Source organism: Lolium rigidum, chromosome 7, assembly GCF_022539505.1.
Source record: "Lolium rigidum isolate FL_2022 chromosome 7, APGP_CSIRO_Lrig_0.1, whole genome shotgun sequence".
NCBI lineage: Eukaryota > Viridiplantae > Streptophyta > Magnoliopsida > Poales > Poaceae > Lolium > Lolium rigidum.
In genome coordinates, this window is record NC_061514.1 from 192,734,012 (window position 1) to 192,746,384 (window position 12,373).

The 12,373-nt window shown below is 55.3% G+C and overlaps 1 pseudogene; it reads right to left on the reverse strand.

Annotated features, from left to right (window-relative positions):
* Nucleotides 1-235: 235 nt before the first annotated feature.
* On the reverse strand, nt 236-12,098 carry LOC124672410 (annotated as a pseudogene).
* Between the last annotated feature and the right edge of the window lie 275 nt (nt 12,099-12,373).

The following is a 12,373-nucleotide window of genomic DNA, read 5'->3' on the forward strand; positions in this document are numbered from 1 at the left end:
ATCTGTAGCCTCGGTCTTTCTTCGAGATTTGGTAGTTTAAAGCCTTGCTCTGCTTAGCCTGTCTTTCTCTCTTTATAGGCTTTAGCTCTTCACCACATGTGCTTGGTATACCCAGTTTTTTCTTTTTTTGTGTTGTTTCTATTCTTAGTTGTACTCCTGGCTAGTTGAGAGCTTTGTAAATTCAAAGTTCGGTTCTTTGAACCTTCTGTTTAAAATGGCGCTACAAATTACTGCACTACGCCTTGTCTAGGTTGGATTTGGGGCGCTCTTTGGTTCGGGGGCCCGGGGCGGCCACCCTGCCTCCCCCCCCCCCCTCAGGGCCGGCCCTGCCGGCGGGCTCCTGCACCCACCGCACAAGCTCGCCGTCGCCTGGTGGCTGTCCGGTCACTAGCTTGAGAAGCAGCACCCCGTAGTGGAACACCAGCTCCGCCCTCCTCTGCTGAATTCGTTTTGAAGAAAGAACACGCAGCCGTCAGGGAAAACATCAGTGTCAGACTGTCAGTGTCACGCCATCAGCGTACACTTGACAAAGATGATGATAAATATGGCGGCGAGAACCTTCGGATTCTTGTGTAGAGTCGCGAGCGACGACACTGACGTCCGAGAGATGAAAAGCAGCACAAATTCAGTTGCTCGTTCGATCTATCTCCTGTGCCGGAGACAGGTAACACTGTCGGCAACGTACCAACGTGACTGTGCTATGCTCTCACCTTGGCGACGAAATCGGCATCCATCATCACGTTGCTCGAGTTCACCGTCACATGGAACACCGGAGGGTCGCAGAAGTAGTAGAGATAGTCCTGAGTCTACACAAGAAAATAAAAATGTCGGATTCGAGTTCTGGTTTTTCCTTTTTTTTTTCCTGTCAGTTTTCAAGTGTTGCCGGATGTAGCAGTTCGATTACCAGGGCCGACATCTATGGCAACCTGCAACACCTAGTCCTCCAGTTGAGTGGCGTCCTCACAGGGTCTGCCCAGGAAAAAGTCCATGGTCAAGCGTTGGCAGCTTAGCTGAAGAAGAGAAGAGATATCTCTGAATGATATTTTTGTAGTGAATTGGGATTACCATGTAGGCATTCGTTGAGGCTTCTGTTCTCCATCTGATCAAATACCAGAAACCTGAAACAACCAAGATCAGAAGCAATGAAGGTCAAAAAACACATTCAGAGAGTGCGCAGGTAGGTTAGGTGAGAGCGAGAGCGAGCGCGTGCGCAGGTAGGTTTCCGCCGGGGCGTCGCGCCGGCGTCGCGTCCGCAACCGCCATGGACTCCACAGGGTCGCATCCGCCAGGCTTCTCGCACCGCTGGGCGCCGGAGGGGAGCCCGGAGTCAGTTTCGTCGGCGTCGCCGCAGCGCCATGACCACGTCTCTGGTCTTGGCATCTCATCGGCTTCGTCCGGTGGGAGCGTTGCGCCGCGACCGGAGGAGAGGGAGCAGGTCGGGCCGGAGGGCCGGCCGAGGGTCCAGGACCGCCTGGTCTGGGAGGTGCCACGGCCTTCCAAGGGGAAGAAGTGGACTCGCCGCATCGAGTCCAGGAACGAGGCGGGCGCGTCTGGCTGGGGCACGGCGGCGCAGGAGATGCGGGGGCTCTGCTTCCGGTGCTTCCTGCCGGGCCACCGCAAGCGTGACTGCACGAACGCCGAGGTATGCATGCGCTGCTGGCAGAAGGGCCATCCGGCCATGGAATGCAAGCGGCCGAGGAGCCCCTCGTCGGAGGAGGAGCTGCGCCAGCTCGTGCTCGCCAAGATGGTCAGGCGCAAGTCGTCGGAGAGAGAGCGCCTCGGGCTGCAGAACGGGAGGGGCCAGGGGGCCCAGCGAGGGAGGGCGGCTTCGCCTCCGCTTCCGCCACTACCACCACCACCGCCGCTTCTGCCTCCCCAGCCACCGTCTCCGCCCCCGCCTCCGCCGCTCGCCGCGTCAAGACTACCTCCCATGGAGGCGTGGCCGCTGCTCGCGGTGGTGCCCGAGTGTGAGCCAGTTGTGGCCGGCCTGGTCGAGGAGACCGGCCTGCCGCAGCTGTGCGTCGTCAGGAGGACGGCGGCCATGTGCGAGCTGGAGCAGAGGCTCCAGCTCGCCATGGTTGCCACGGTCGGCGGGAGAAGGCCGTCTGTGTCATGTGAGCAGGTGGCGGCGGCGCTGCGCTGGCGCGGTGTGCCGGAGGGCACGGTGTCGGTGCATGCTTTCGCGCCGGAGGACTTCCTCGTGGTTTTCGAGTCGGTGGAGCTGAGAAATCATGTCGCCGCGATGCCGGCCGTGCTGGTAGCCGGTGCGCCTCTGTCGTTCCGGCCTTGGAACCGTCAAGCGCAGGCGAGCATGGTGTCGATGAAGAGCAGGGTGTCGCTGGTGATCGAGGGGATCCCGCCTCACGCTTGGGACACGTCGGTTGTGGAAGATCTGTTGGGGCGGAGCTGCGCTGTGGATGAGGTGGCACTGGAGACGAAGGAGAGAAGGGACCTCGCCCTCTTCAAGCTAACAGCATGGACGTCGGACTTGGCTGCCATTCCGGTGGCGAGAACGCTGGCGATTCCAGAGCCTGTGCCGGGGAGTGGTGCACGTTCTGCTCCGGCGAGAACGGCGGCGGCGGTGGTCCGCGGAGCGGGGTAGGCCTCGGAGGAGATCCACACGCTCCAGTACCGTGTGCTGATTCACGTGGTGAAGGTGGAGGAGGAGCTTCCCTCGGAGTTATGGCGAGGGCCGGGCGCCAATGGTCGTGGCCACGCGGGGCAGAGAGGATTTGGAGATGAGGGAGGCGATGGCAGGGGCCGCGGCGCTGGGCTTGGTCGCTGTCGAGCATCTAGGAACCTCTCCTGGAGGCGCGGGGTTCCGGACGAGCGGCGTGGTCCAGGAGGCGCGGCGGCGTTGCATCGCGGCGTCGGCTCGGCGTCTGTCTCGGCGGCGCCGGCGCCGGAGAAGAGTTGGTCCCTGCCAGCCGTTGGAAGTCCGACGCCTTTGACCGTTCAAACGGTGAGGCCCAGTCAAGCGCCGCAGATGGCAGGTCAGGCCAAAGAGGCTTTGGCGGCTGACAAAGTGGCTTTAACCGCTGCGGAGGATCAGAGCGGGAGGACAAAGAGGGAAGTGGACAAATTGGCGCCTGCAAAGGTGTTGCATGCTGTTTGCTTGGTGGAGAAGCCACCGCTGGGCAAGGACGTGGAGGGCGCTGAGCCAAGGGATCCAGCTGTGGACCAGGTGGTCTGGGCCGACGCGCAGGACTCGCTGCCTGCCGCGGATCCCGAGGCGCGCGTGCCAACGGCAGGGGATCAAGTGGACAGCATGGGGCAGGGGAACAGGAGCTCCGTGTCTCCGTCGGTTTCGGGGGCGAGGTCCAGCTGGGGGTCCCTGGACGCTGGTTTGGAAGGATCCGCGGTGGGGTCCTTGGCGGGCTCCGCGGGCTGCAGTGATGGAAAGGTGGAGGAGCAAGATCGTGCACGCGAGGAGGACACGGGCTACATCTGCATTTCAGTTTCGGAGGTTGTGAGGCCGGAAGTGGCAGGCGTGCCAGACGGGGTGGAGGAGAGGAGTTGTTCGATTCTGCAGGAGCTGAGCAACGACGCGGACCAGAGCGTGGCCAGCTCGGCCTACACGGGGCCAAACACCCTAATGCAGATGGTTCCGCAAGGCTTGGCCCAACAGTTTGAGAGAGAGGGAGAAGCCGCGGCTGATCAGTTCGAAGCGGAACCTGAGGGTTCGATCGGGGAGAGGGCCCAGGAGTCCGAGAATGAGAACGTGGCACGGGTGTAGGAGGGGTTGGAGCTGGCTAAGATCAAGGCCTTCTGCGCGTCGATTCTCAAGACCCTTGCACCACCACTGCTGAACGAGTTCGAGAGGACCACGGGGTTGAGGGCGGATGCAGAGCCGTTTACGCCGAAGAGAGTGACCAGGAGGTCGGTTGCTGAGAGGGTAGGCACGCAAGTCAAGATGGCGTCTGCAGCAGAGAGCACGCTGCTCAAGGCGCTAGGTTTCTGCCCGGAGAACCTCTCTGTGAGTGATGATGATCTGAGACGCTTCAAGGCGCTCTTCGACTCGCCGATCCGAGATGCACACCTTAGAGTCCTGGCGGCCATCTTTGGCAAGGAGTTACCCACGAGTTTCGAGAGGGAGGCACCCGGCATGAGGGTGGTGCACGCGCACTAAGGTGCAGGGGCTAGTGGAGTTGAGCTAGGTCTTCTTTATGGATTGCTGTTTTGAGGTTTTATGTTGGAACGTTCGAGGGTTGAACGATCTAGCTAAGCGAGATGTGGTGCGTGAATTCATAGCTAGCCTTAGAGTTAGTATAGTGTGTCTTCAGGAGACGAGGATGAATGTAATCGATGACTTTTTGGTAATGCAATGTGTGGGGCCATCCTTTGATGGCTATGTGTATGTGCATGCGGTGGAGACGAGAGGAGGAATCCTGTTAGCTTGGAACAAGTCCATTGTGGACATTGAGAGTGTGAGTTTTGACTCCTATGCGGTCACCGGGGAGGTCATCCCTAGGGATAACAACAGATGGTGGATCACTACCGTATATGGGCTGCAAACGCATGAGGATAAGCTAGGCTTCCTACAAGAGCTAGCGGAGAGGAGGAGTTTGTGTCCGGGACCGTGGCTGGTCCTTGGAGACTTCAACATGATCCTATACGCGGAGGAGAAGAATAATGACCGCTTGGATAGGTTCATGATGTCGAGATTCAGACAGTTTGTCCAAGAGCACGAGATCAAGGATCTCTACCTACATGGTAGGCGTTTTACTTGGAGTAACGAGAGAGAGGTGCCGACCCTTACGCGCATAGATAGGGCTCTAGCTTTGGTGGATTGGGATATCTTGCATCCGGACGCCATTCTGCAAGCGCTGTCCTCTTCGGTTTCGGATCATGCCCCGTTGCACCTTTCGCTGAGCGCGGCCTTTAGGCCAAAGAGGAGGTTCAAGTTCGAGTCCTTTTGGCTAAACCTAGAGGGGGTGGAGGATGCTCTGAGAGAGGCTTGGGCCTGTGACCCTAGCATTGTTGATCCGTTCAGACGCCTTGATGCTCTATTTCGCAATGCGGCGGAGTACCTTCAAGCTTGGGGAGAGAAAAAAGTGGGCAACATCAAACTCAAAATTGCAATGGCGAACACCTTAATATTAAGGTTTGATGTGGCACAGGAGTCGAGAACGCTCTCGCAAGAGGAGGCGTGGCTCAGGAGAATGCTAAAGCATGCGGTGCGTGGGATGGCTTACCTGGAGCGCACCATTGCAAGGCAAAGATCGAGGATAAGATGGCTCCAAGAGGGGGACGCTAACACAAAACTGTTCCGTGCGGTGGCAAATGGGAGGAGAACTAAAAACTATATCACCGAGGTGCGAGTGGGAGAGGAGATGGTGACCACGCAAGAGCGTAAGAACGAGGTGTTCACCGAGGCGTACGAGAGGCTGATTGGGGGTATCCAAAATAGAGAGCACACTGTAGATCTCGAGGCCTTGAACATCCCCGTCAAAGACTTAAGGGAGCTTCACACTATGTTCACCGTGGAGGAAGTTTGGAACACCATACGTGAGATGCCTGCCGACAGGGCTCCGGGGCCGGATGGTTTTACCGGAGCCTTCTATCAAAAAGCATGGCCATACATAAAGCAAGATATCCTTGCTGGTCTCATGAAACTTGGAGTGGGAGATGGGAGAGGTTTTGCCAGACTTAATAGAGCGCTGATTACCTTGATCCCGAAGAAGCCGGAGGCAATTGAGACGAAAGACTTTAGGCCCATAAGCCTTGTCCATAGTATTGCGAAACTCTTTTCGAAGATCATTGCGAATCGGCTGCGTCCGCGGCTGGGCGAGATTGTGAGTATGAACCAATCGGCGTTCATTAAACACAGGAGATTGCATGACAACTTTGTGTTGGTAAGGCAAGTGGCCAGGAAAATCAACACGAGAAGGCAAGCCGGAGTTCTTCTTAAACTGGACATAGCGCGGGCTTTCGACTCTATATCTTGGAGTTTCCTCTTCGAAGTGCTGAGGAGGATGGGGTTTGGCGAGAGGTTTTTGAAATGGATAGCAACACGAGAGTGATGGTCAATGGGGTACCGGGTGGCCGGATCTACCATGGACGTGGCCTGAGGCAAGGAGACCCCACTTCGCCGATGCTATTCGTGGCAGCCATGGAGGCCCTGTCCGCTATGGTCATTAAGGCGGTGGAGGAGAACCTCTTTGGGGATTTGGCTGCAATATTGCCCTTGCAGAGGATTTCGATCTATGCGGATGACGTGGTATGGTTCCTCAAGCCGGAGTATAGGGAGTTATGGGCGGTGAAACACATCTTGAGTCTGTTTGGAGAGGCCTCGGGGCTTAAGGTAAACTTTACAAAGACCACGGCCACGCTGATTCGAGGAACTTTGGAGGAGAAAGAGAGAACCACGCATATTCTGGGATGTGAATCGGCGGCCTTCCCGATCCGATACTTGGGCCTCCAGCTTGCACTTAGGCCCCTCACCAAGGTGGAGTGGCAACCGTTACTGGACCAGGTCACTAAGTGTGTGCCGGCGTGGCAGAGAGGGCTTATCCGGAGAGAGGGGAGGCTGGTGCTGATAAACTCGGTGGTGGCGGCTAGAGCTATGCACCAGATGGTGGTGGCAGAAGCCCCAGCATGGCTGTTGGAGGAGATAAAAAAATGGATGAAAGCGTTCTTCTGGGCCGGCAAGGAGGAAGTTCATGGTGGACAGTGCCTAGTAGCGTGGAGAAGCATTTGTAAGCCTAAGGAGTTTGGGGGATGGGGGTAAAGGACCTCAGGTTGCAGGGTCTTTCCCTTAGAGTGAGATGGCACTGGCTGCGACGTACAGACCAGGAGAGGCCGTGGCAAGGCTTGCCTGGGCTGAAGGACCCGGAAGCCACCATGGTGTTCCAAAGCCTCGCACGCTTCTCGGTGGGCGATGGACGGCTGATTTGTTTCTGGAGAGATAGATGGATTAGTGGGTATAAGGAGTTGGCACCTGAGGTGTTTGCCTTGGTCCCTACCAGGAGAAAGAACACTCGTAGAGTGGAGGAGGCTTTTTGGGAGGATGGATGGATAGACGATATTCAGGGGGAAATTACGGCGGATTTATGGAGACAATGCCTGAGGTTATGGGAGGCCGTGGAAACGGTGGAGAGAGATACCTCGAGGCCTGACCGCATATTCTGGAAAGGCGCGGATTCCGGAGCATACTCGGCCAAGGTAACATACATGATGCTTTGCATGGGGAGCATTCGTTGGAGCATGAACAAGCCGGTGTGGGGTTCTTTCTCCCCCATGAAGTGCAAGATGTTTGCATGGCTAGCTTTGAAGTACCGGTTATGGACCTCGGACAGAAGGGCCAGGCATGGGCTACAGGATCGCCCAGATGTGTGCTACACATGTCTGCAGGGGGAGGATAACATGGACCACGCCCTGGTGCTTTGCCCCTATGCGCGACAGGTGTGGTGCAGAGTGCTGCATAGCGCGAGTCTACGGATCGAGGATCCAGGTTTTGCCGGGAACTTGCAGCACTGGTGGACGGAGGCCCGCAATAGAGTGAGGAGAATCGACAGGAGGTGCTTTGACACGATGACCATCTGCACGGCATGGACGATATGGAAGCAGAGGAACGCGAGGGTTTTCGGTAACGTGAGGGAGCAGAAATCGGTGGACCAAATGGTGGTCGAGATCAGGGACGAGTTTCACCTTTGGGAGAGGGCTAAGAGAGGAGGGAGAATAGGGTTTGCAAGAGAGTAGGCCTAGGCGGAGGGGTTGGCGTGCGTGTGTCCAGCACTGTTGTGCTCTCTTGTATATTGATATGCTTTTTCTTCTATAAAGATAAGGCACGCTTTGCGCGTGTTCTCGAAAAAAAAAAGCAATGAAGGTTTGGTAAATGAGGCTAAAAATATATAAATATCTTATATTGTACGGAGTATTACGGAGTACAAAAAATATAATATTGCTCGAATACAATATGCTGAATCACCTTTTTTCCTTCTTAAAAGGAAAGATGATCATACCCACATTTTCTAAGAGAAAGAAGCAAATACAAGTCAAATCATAAAAAATCTCGAGAACTCGTTTTGGGATGTGTACCGACATTGCCTGGCTAAAGGTGACAATAATACTAAGGGCATCTCCAGTGGCGCAACGCATTTCGGACAGCCAAAATATCCGCGAGCGTCCATTTGCGTCGCCTGGCGGACGCGGAAATGGTCACGCGTCCGTTTGCGTCTGGGGCTGGCTCCAGCGGGGCGACGCATTTTCGGTGCAGGCCAGATTTCAAAAAAGAGGAACTAGCATCAACTTTGCACGAAATTACAGCTGCAAATTGAGGTCTGCAATATGTTCATCACACTTTGCACAAGGTAGGGCGCAAAGTAGAGCAAAAGGGGCACAACAAGGCCTGAACAGCCATAAAAAGTCCAAAAGGAGGCCAAGGTGTTGAGCGCATGGCGATGGCGATCAGGCGTCTCGCGCGCGGATTTTAGCGCGCCTCTTCATGAACCATGCCCTGGTGTCGTCGTCGACGCCGCTCAAGTCGGCAAGCATGATCCTTGTGTCTTCTGCACGCAATTTGGCCTCGGCGTCTGCCTTTTTGGCCTCGACGTCCATCCTTTGGACCTCAATGACCTCCTTCGCGAGGTTGTGGTAGATGGCAGATGCGGCCTCTTTGTCCAGACGCCTCTTCTCGCCCCTAGCAGCCAAGGCGGCAAGATTCCAGGCCATTATCTTCTCCATGCTCTGCGTGAACGCAATGGCCTACGCCTCCCGAGCTAGATCGGCCTTGGTAGCCTTATGGCCTTGGGGACGAGGTGGAAGGGCTGGACGTCCTTGATCGTCGTCTTCGCCGTCGAGATTGACCGTTGTCCTATTCCTCACAGCTTCGCCGTAGGACGCAAAGCTTGTCTTCCACTTCTCCGCGTCCTTGAGCACGTCCCAGCAATGGACCATATGGAAGCCCTTCTTATGCGTCGCCCTGAACTTCTCCAAGGCGCGGGGTACCTGCAATCATAGCCGCCAATGATGTACATAGAATGATGCAAATAGTGTAGAATGATGATGGTTGTATCGTGTTTACCACTGAAACGACGCCAGTGCCGCTTACGGGGTGGTTCTTAGCATGTTCGACCGCCGAGCAGAACTTGCTTGTCTCTTGTTTGATGTAGTTCCATCTTTTTCGGAGGGACTCTTCCGTCCGAGGGCTTGGGATATGGTAGGGCGGGTGCATCTTGGTCTCGTTGTACTGCTGCAAGACCTTGGTCCAATAGACCTTGCCCTTTTGTTGCGCGCTATTAACACAATCATGGCTCGTTGCTAGCCACGCTTCGCACAAACACTTGTCCTCGTCGTCGACGAAGCCTTGTGTCCTGCGGCTCTCCCCTTCTTCTTGGTAGCAATGTCCGTGGGGACAGGCTGTGTTGGCGCGTCGTCGAAGTCATCGACGGACACGGGTGTTGGCTGCGTCTGCTGGGTGGCGAACAGCCGTGCGGTTTCGATGTCCTCCGCATCTTGCGTTGGTGCCCAGTCATCATCGGGCCTGTCCTGGCCCGATCATCGCGAATGAAGCCGCCGCCGAAGATAATGGCCTGGATGTTTGTCTCATGGCGGTCCTTCCAATAGTCCTATGAATGACTGGACATCAGACGCATGATACACGGCAGTCGCACACATTCACAGAGCTCACGTACCGGGTCGTCCATCGTCGGGGCAGGCGGCGCCATTTCATCGAACAGGATGCGGGGTTGTGGCATGCTCTCCTCCGGCACCTGGCGCGTCTTGTGTGTCGCGCCCGGGCAGGAGTCACCGCTTCTAGGCGTCCGGTTGAGGTCGGGAACTGCCGCCCCATTGAACTGCTCTCGCGCCCCGGTCAACTGCACCGGCGGCAGGCCGGAGGCGAACCGCGACGCCGGGTGGACCTGCAAGGGAGCGGGAGTTCCAGGACGCAACTGGGAACTTACCGAGCTCACCAACGAGGCCGGAGCAGCGACGCTGTCGATCCCCTATCTCTTGACGAGCATGTAGCCCTCCGCTAAGGTCGGATGGAGGGCTACTTGCGCGACGCCGGCTTTGATCTGCATCTGCCAGGCCTGCTGGTTGGCGGCCGCGGTAGTCTTGTTCTTCTGGTTCTTGCGCCGGCCGTGACGCTTCGCGGTCTCGATGACTTTCTCCTCCTTGGAGAGCACCTTCTTTGCCGCATTCGGCTTTGCCTCCCGGCCGCCGCCGGTGGCGACCCGCTTTGCTTCCGTCGGAGCTGCACCCTCCATTGTGGCTATGGTCGTGGCTACGGGGGAGTGTGGGGCGACGGCGAGTGCGAGGGTTTGCTCCCATCCATGGCGGTGGCTGCGGCGGCGAGGACGTCCATCGCTTCTGGACTGCTCGCGCCGGTCTAGTTTGTTATTTCGCGCGGGAAATGGCCAGTGGGGGGAATAATATCGGCCTCCCTGCCACTGACGCGCGGGTCCTACGTCTTTTTCGGCGGACACTCGGCGCGACCGCGAAGCGTCCGCGGAGACGCAAACCTGACGCATATTTGGGCCAGGTTTGCGTCTCCGCGGACGGCCCGATCACTTTGCGTCGCCCGCTGGAGCAGGGCCCAGACGCATTTCCGGTCACGGCGGACGCAAACGATCGCTCAGCATCCGTTCGGCGTCGCGCCGCTGGAGATGCCCTAAGGTTATCCACAAGCGCTGTGATTTTAAAGGTTTTATAATTACATGAAACTTAAAATGGAAGCCAAGATACGCGTAGCCCTTTATTTCAAACATTCGGAATTCATGTTTTGAAGTTTTTAAAAATCACAAATAAAATTCTAGAGGTAGCCATTGATGTATAATAAAAAGTTGTAAAATACAAACTACTTTGTATTCTAAGCAACACAAAAGCCACAAAATTTGTCAAATTATATAGTGTGTGGCCGACAAAGTACTTTATACTCTAAGCTACACAAAAGAGAACTGAGTTCTAGCTCAGTGGCAAGATAAGCGAATGCGCAGCCAGTCCACCCGGATTTGAATCCCATCTCACGGTAATGGTAATTTTGCAGGGAGGGGTGAATTTTAAATCGGATTATCATCCTTGCGTCCATCCGCTGAGAGGGTCTCATCCTATCTAACAATGTATAGCCAAGGGGAGATCATTTCACTGTTGGTCAACGTTTTATGGGTGTAGCATACATCATTAGCTACCTATAAGATATTTTCAAATTTTTTAAAATTTTGAAATACGAAGTTTAAATGTTTGAATAAAGAGATACATGTGGATTAACCTCTATTTATCCACTCTCGCATAATCACATTCTAGTATAAGCTAGCTATATAAAAAAAGAATTTGAGGACGAACCCTCACAGCGTCTTGACATTAAAGGTTGTAGAGTGATTGCTTGGCCTACGTAATTGTTCTTGCCATTCATCTTATGAAAATGCTAAAAACGCTCTAATAAGGGTAAGACAAAAGCATGAAGAATTGGTCAACGTTTTATGTTTGTAGCGTACATCATTAGCTACCTATAAGATTTTCTCAATTTTTTTTAAAATTTTGAAATACGAATTTTAAATGTTTGAATAAGGAGATACATGTAGATTAACCTCTATTTATCCACTCTCGCATAATCACCTTCTAGTATAAGCTAGCTATATAAAAAAAGGTTGTAGAGTGAATGCTTGGCCTACGTAATAGTTCTTGCCATTCATCTTATGAAAATGCTGAAAACGCTCTAATAAGGGTAAGACAAAAGCATGAAGAATTGGCACGGAGACATGGAGCAACCTATTGTGCCCTTCCGAGAAGCCGCGTAGCCTGACGATGTGGCGGTGGTTGAGGCGTCCGAGCAGCTGCAGCTCCCGGTAGAAGGCGCCGTCCTGCTTGTTAGATTGTACATATTGTTTTTATCTAGGATCTAATTGTAATTGTATCTAAACCCTAATTGGTCTGAGTGCCCAATATATAAACCCAGGAACCCCACGGCTTTTACCGTGCGAGGCTTCCCCCCAATACCGTTCTACATGGTATCAGCCTAAACAAACCCTAATACCCCGATCCTCCCCACCGAGCCGCCGCCGCTGGGTCTAACCCTAGCCGCCGCCGCCGCTCTTTCTTCCGCTGCCACCGATGGCCACCTACCCGAGCGCCTTCTCCCCGGCCTCTAGCGCCATCGTCGACGCCAACAACGGCACCCCCAGCACCCTGCCCTCCTGCAGCGCCCCGTGCCAAGTCGGTCCCGTCGTCCTCTCCTTCGACGCCGGGAACTACACCAAGTGGGCAATCTACATGCGCGCCTCTCTCGGTCGCGTCGGGCTCATCGGCCACGTCGACGGCACTACTGCGGCCGCCCCCACTGACGCCGCGTGGGCCTCCGCGGACTACACCGTCCTCAACGTGTTGCATGCCGCCATCGACGAGGACGTCGCCGACATGGTCCTCTCCCGCG